Source organism: Solanum tuberosum, unplaced genomic scaffold, assembly GCF_000226075.1.
Source record: "Solanum tuberosum cultivar DM 1-3 516 R44 unplaced genomic scaffold, SolTub_3.0 scf00076, whole genome shotgun sequence".
NCBI classification, from domain to species: domain Eukaryota; kingdom Viridiplantae; phylum Streptophyta; class Magnoliopsida; order Solanales; family Solanaceae; genus Solanum; species Solanum tuberosum.
Window position 1 is genome coordinate 596955 of NW_006239000.1, and position 6869 is coordinate 603823.

General features: G+C 31.9%; 1 pseudogene; it reads left to right on the forward strand.

Moving 5' to 3' along the window:
• Positions 1 to 646: 646 nt before the first annotated feature.
• Positions 647 to 2536, forward strand: LOC102589209 (zinc finger protein MAGPIE-like; annotated as a pseudogene).
• Positions 2537 to 6869: the final 4333 nt, after the last annotated feature.

Consider the following 6869-nt stretch of genomic DNA (forward strand, 5'->3'; position numbering starts at 1 on the left):
TTTAAAAAGAATATACATTGAATTAGCACCCCACCCCCATATTTTTTTTAACTTTTCACCACCTCCCATGTTTAATATTACTATAGTAATATTAAAATTCCGACAATAAGCAGTTAAAAGACTGCAGTATATGAGAATGTGTGCATTAGAGAGAGATCTCATATTTTCTCTTCCTATATACTCCCAATCTTATATTTTCTCCTTTTCATCTCTTCTCCTATAAATTCAACCAACAAATACACAGATCTAAATAATCAATCTTTCAAACTTATGCTATACATCTTTCTTGGCATCATAAACAAAAGGTAAAAAAATTTCTATATATATATATTTTGCTTAGAGATCAAGTTTTAGCAATAAGCTAACAATTTTAATAAATATATTTTTGTAGATTGAATTAAATCTCATCTAAGATGACTGATGAAGTGATATCAAATGGATTTACTCATGATAACTCAATTGAAGGATCTAATCCTCCTCCTCTCAAGAAAAAAAGAAATCTTCCAGGAAATCCAAGCAAGTTTATATTCTGAATCTCCTTAGTGAAAATTCTGGCTCTGTCACTGGTCGCTACAGTAGGTTTACAAACTATATATCATCATGTATATTCATATGTTTTTTTTAAAATACTAATATGTTGTCATGATCATCATCACCAGATCCTGAAGCAGAAGTGATTGCCTTGTCACCAAAGACACTGATGGCAACAAATAGATTTTTGTGTGAAATTTGTGGGAATGGTTTTCAAAGGGATCAAAATCTACAACTTCATAGAAGAGGACATAATCTTCCATAGAAGTTAAAGCAAAGAAGTGAGAAAGAGAGTTTACGTATGCCCGGAAAAGGTGTGTGTGCATCATCATCCTTCAAGAGCTTTAGGAGATCTAACAGGGATCAAGAAACACTATTGTAGAAAACATGGAGAAAAGAAGTGGAAATGTGAAAAGTGTTCAAAGAGATATGCTGTGCAATCAGATTGGAAAGCTCACTCTAAGACTTGTGGCACTAGAAAATATAGATGTGATTGTGGTACTATTTTCTCAAGGTAATATTTATTAATCTGTTGTAGCAGATAACTTGTCTTGTTTTCAAGATTAAGAATCTCATCTTTTTTGTGAAGTGTTACATGTAGAATTAATCATTTGAATGATCTTGAACTCTAGTTATTTATGCTTAAACTTGTGATTGTGATGTGTTTGTCTATTTACACATGAACTTGAAAAAGAGTTGAAATTAATCTTTTTTTCATCTTTGTTTTCTTCACTTTTTTTTTAGTGGGTAGTTTAATGAAGACAAAATAGTTGTTTGTAATCACTACAAAGTCATTTTTTTTAAGCTCCTTTTCTTATAAGGTTAATATTTTTCTTCACCTAACTACTACTAGGATCTATAGAGTAGTAGTAGTAGTACACCTTTTTTTTATTTTTCACTTTCTTCATTCACATATTCATTAAAAAGTCTTTATTTTGTTTTTCTTGCTCTTTGTATTTGAAACAAAACGTTATCTTAGTCATTCAGATGATTGACTACCTAAATTTCCACCTTGAGCAGGAGAGATAGCTTTGTGACTCATAGGGCGTTTTGCAATGCATTAGCTGAGGAGACGGCTAGAGTTACTGCAGCATCTAATATGCACAATCCATTGGCCATGGCAAACAACATCAACTACCATTTCATCGGCACGCCATTAGGGCCAAACATGGCTCAGCATTTCTCTTCTCTCTTCAAACCAGTTTCAAACAACAACAACAATGAGAACTCGGATCCATTGAGAAGAGATCAGCTCTCGCTTTGGAATAATATAGGTGTGGCTCAAGAGCAAGACCAAATAGGTATCAATATCAATAATCTCCGCGAAATCCATCAGATTAGTCCCCCTTCTTCATCACACTTCACCAGCACCAGCAACAGTTTATGATGCAAATACGCTTCTTGCATCACGTAATTCAAATGCTCCACCAGTTAGTTATAATAACAACCATATCAACTGGGATCAGTTCATCGGGACCAAAATCTCTCCAATTAACAATGCAGAACAATTATCAAACACCTCATCTGCAAACATTAGCGTTCGGTCATTATTCAGTTCTCAACAACAAATTTCACTTTCTTCCTCTACTGCAAATATGTCTGCAACAGCTTTACTTCAAAAAGCAGCTCAGATCGGAGCAATAACAACAACAACTGCAACCGATCCATCGATATTCCTCGGTAATTTCACCATGAATAATTGCAACAACAACAAGAACAATGACAATAACAAGTTTTGTGGATTTTATGTTAGTACTCCTACTACGAATAACACATTCAGTACTAGTCTCGGAAGTGACGTAGATCAGAGTTGATCAGTAAATGATTTCTCCACTACTATTCACCCGATACAGATGTATCCCCTTCAAAACGCCGTCACATTCAAATTGAAGATAGTGTAAAAGGAGTCGGAGGCGGAGCAGGAGGAGGAGGACAAACTAGGGATTTCTTGGGAGTTGGAGTACAATCAATCTGTCACCCTTCAGCAATCAGTAGATGGATATGATTAAATTTGAGTATTTGAGAGTTTTACTGTCTAGTGTTATCGACAAGAGTCTATTACAAAATAGATGTGAGTTCGATTCTTACTGTCCCTTTTCTCAAAGTAATATTTTTTCCTTTTTAATGTTAAAAGCTAAGATGCAATAAAGTGGATTATTTTAATTTTTTTGGGTGGGGGATTTTAGTATTTGCATACTTTGCAGTGAAGAAAAGGTGGCAATTGAGTGCTTGAAGAAAGTTAAAAAGTTGATCTGAAAAAAAAATGTTACAATATGATCAAAAGAGCTTGAGGAGATCCATGCATATTCTGTTTAACCCTGAGATGTGTTCACTTGAAAAATGGTGGCTTTATCGACCAGGGTTGCGATGGAGTGATAAGTATTTCTTCATCCTTGATCAGAGGTTTCAGATTTGAGTCCCCTGAATATAGAGTCCTCTTTGTTAGTGAGCGTTTTATCCCAGGTGGGATTTTCCTACGCAAATTTAAAGTTAGTCAGACTCCAATGTGAATACGATTTGAAAAAAAAATGGTGGCTTTAATTTTATTTTTAAAAATAAAAGTGGGGTGCTTAGTGGGGGCAAAGCAAGATAGCCCTTTTTTCAACTCCATTATTGATATAGCTTTCATATTTGTTCTAGTTATCTTCTCAAAAATGCTTTTGAAAGAGCTTATAATTAATATTTCAGAGGCAAAAAGCCTACAGTAGCTAATTAAAATAAGATAAATTATGTTTAATTAATAACTTATTAAGTTGCATGCAAAGGAATAGAAGTTGATTAAAGTTTTCTTTGATCCCACACACAAAAGGATTTGAACTTTCTATTTTCATTTTTTTTTTCATTGGTTAATTTTCCTTGTGCCTAATTTCTCTTCATGATTATATTTTTTATTTATATATAATATGATCACTTTTGAAATTAAATGGTTAGGTAAACATAGTGGGTATTCTAACTTTGATACTCATAAAATCTGAATATTTCCTTCCAACCAAAGAAAGTAAAATAAGGAAAGTTATTCTGGTAATTAATTTCCTATAGGTCAAAAGTTTAAATGTTTTTATATCTACTAATGATATAATTAAGTAAATAAAAAGGACTCTCAGCTTTAATTAAAGTAGTCACACAATTTAACATGATATCAGAATAAGCAGATCATTGAAATTTTAATTAAGGTAATGGAGAATAATACTATTTGCTTCAAGCATTTTATGTACTTTTTAGATTATAGTGATGACATGATTGAAGAGAATCTAAAAGGGCTAGCTATCTCAAATAATTGGAACAAAAAATGTACGTACATTAGTTCATGAACCACATATATATGTACACGACCAAATGTTCCAAAATTCAAAAACCTTATAATATGCTAGAGATTTGGCAAAGGGACAATTATTCAAAAGACAATATGTATGAGTGATGCCAGAGTAGGGGCTAAAATGAAAGCTACTATACTAGTCTCCTATATCTTTTTTCTTTCTTTCTCATTCGGTGTCAAATATTCACATTAAATTTCAACTAAATTTGAATTCGTGCATTGTTGAGTTCATTTTTAGAAACAATGCTTCCAACATGATTTTTTCCATTTTCAGGGTTTGAACTCGAGATCTTTTATCATAAGGTGAAGAAATCTCGAACCATCCTACCATAACTCATATTGGTAAACTACTACCACTAGTCTAGTATATCGTCTTTATTTTTTTGTTTTCCACTTGGTCTCGGGTATACACGCATTTAGACCGACTAAACTCAGATTCATGTATTGCAGGGTTCATTTTTAGGAACCGCGCTTCTACTAGAACTTTTTCTATCTTTAGGTGATCAAACGTGAAATCTCTAATTAAAAGTGAAAGAGTTCTCCAAACCATTCGACCACAACCTTAATTGGTAAGCTACTAATACTACTAGTCTAGCTAGTATATCTTTCTTCTTTTTCTTTTTTTTTGTTTTCCACCTGGTATTAGTGTATACACCTGCAGTACGATTAACTAAATTCAAATTCGTTTATTACAGGTTCATCTTTAAAGATACCACTTCCAACAAATCTTTATCTATCTCTAGAAGCTCAAACTCGAAATTTCTGATTAAGCTACTAATACTACATATCAATGTGTTGATGTTTGCCTTTTGACTAGTGCTTGAGAAAAAGAAAAGTAGTGGTGGGGGTATGTTATGAATTATGTAGAAAGAGTTGATATGACAAAAGAAAACTGCAAAGGCTGGGGTCTCTCAACTCGTGCACAGAATCCTTAACATGATGTGCATTGTTCAAGAAGTTTCTTAGCGATTGAGGTTTTAGTTACCTCCCTTTTTCAGCTAAAAATATGGACACTAATTTCTGTCAATTGGTTGCTGACAAGTTGTTCAGAAATCCTCCTCTTAGTTACCCCTATACTCCAATTATATATCTTCATGTTTTAGGCATCAAGGACTAGCTACCTACGCTATATCTAGTTTTTTTTGTCCAAGGTTCGATATTTGTTTTTATGATTTAAGTACTCTCGATTCACGCAATGAGCTATAAAAAAAATTATGTTAAAGTATTTATATGTTGATATCTAACGAAAAAATTTCAGCAGCGGTTGAAATAATAATTCAAAATTGGAGTAGGAATACTAAGTTGTTTCAAAATTATTTTGTTATTTTTTATATTTATTTAATTATTGTCTAGTTAGAATTTGTTGTCCTAATTCATATAGAAATACGTTTTCTATTCTTAATTTAATTTGATTTCTTGCTATTATAAATAGGTATGTAATTAGTTATTTTTAATAGATAAAAAGAAAAAAAGAATAAAGAAACAAGACAGAAAGAAAAACAGATCAAAAAAAAGATAAAAGAAAACTTGAGGTAAGATTGAAGAATTTTTGAGTTTATATAATTCAAAAAGTTTCGCTCAGCAATTGCTTATAGCTTCGCATATGTGAACATTTTGCACTTCCTCTAAAGTTAGACCACGTTGCAATTTTGCTATCGATATCCATTACAATTTTGGTACAATATTAAATAGAAAATCAAGATTCAAATTTTATGAATTCAGCCATTAAGGTTTTTAGCATTATATATACAATATTTTTTTAAATTATAAATTTAAATGAGAATTCTCACAAAGCTTCCAACACAGCATAACATAAAATTACATTTTTTGTTCTTCAAATGAGTTGATCTTTCATTTTTTTCTAATCATTTAAATTAATTGATCTTTATTTTTTTCCTTAAGCAATCAAAGTTATATTTTACGGGACATAAGTTCTTTAAAAAATTGAAGTGATGCCCCAAGATTACTTGTTGAATATTACTCCCTCCATTTCAAAATAAGTAACATGTTGAGCCTTTTTTCACGGTTCAAAATAAGTGAATTGTTCATGTTTATGATTTTACTTTGAATTATTTATATTTTCAAAAATAGTTTGAATAACTAAAAGGGTAAAGTGGAAAATAATGTTTATTTTATGTCCTAAACTTTTTTTCTTAATGGATATGCATTGTCTCAATAATTTATTTATTTTTTAAACGGATGAAGTATATGATATAAAAATATAAATTTATTGCACGAAAAAATCATTTTTTGTGATGGTTATAAATTAAAGACCAGCACATAAAATTTTGCCAAATTTGGCAAACAAGCAAAATCTTGTCCATTAGTTTTCAAACCCAAATTCCTACAACCCGGCCCAACCTCTCTCAATTGGGAGTCCATCAGTTCTCAAACCCTAAATCCAACAATCCGGCACACTTTTATCTTTTCAAGTGTCGATCCAGAATTCAAGTATCTCTGTTCAGCTTGAGTTTTCTTCTTCTTCCGGCCATGTTAATTCGATTATACTCATCATTTTGATTTCGAATTTTATTGCGGTAAGTCAATGTTTTGTTAATTATTCTCGGTTCAGTGCGAATTTGTTATAGTTGATATTTTCAGATTAATCGTCCCTGTCTCTTGTTATGAACAAAATTCGTGTTAATTTTTTTTTCTATGTATATAGTTGCATTCGATTGTGGTTGTTTAGCATATACACAATCAAATTCCGTATACCGTCAAAAGTGTGGTCTAGTTGTCAATGAATTGAATCCCCGAAAAACAAAAACACTAGGTAATTTCTTCTTATGTTCTAGCCTCAGTGGATAGAGTACCTGATATTTGTTATGGATGGGAGGTGATACCCGTGGAATTAGTCCAGGTGTATGTAAGTTGATCCAGACACTAGGATTATCAATTTTTTTTATATGCATACGCATATAGAAAGGCCAAACTAAGCAGACATGGTGATTCAAATGGTGTTTTTTCAAGTTTTGGAGTTACATTTAATAATATCTCGACAGTACGACCACTCTGTACGCCG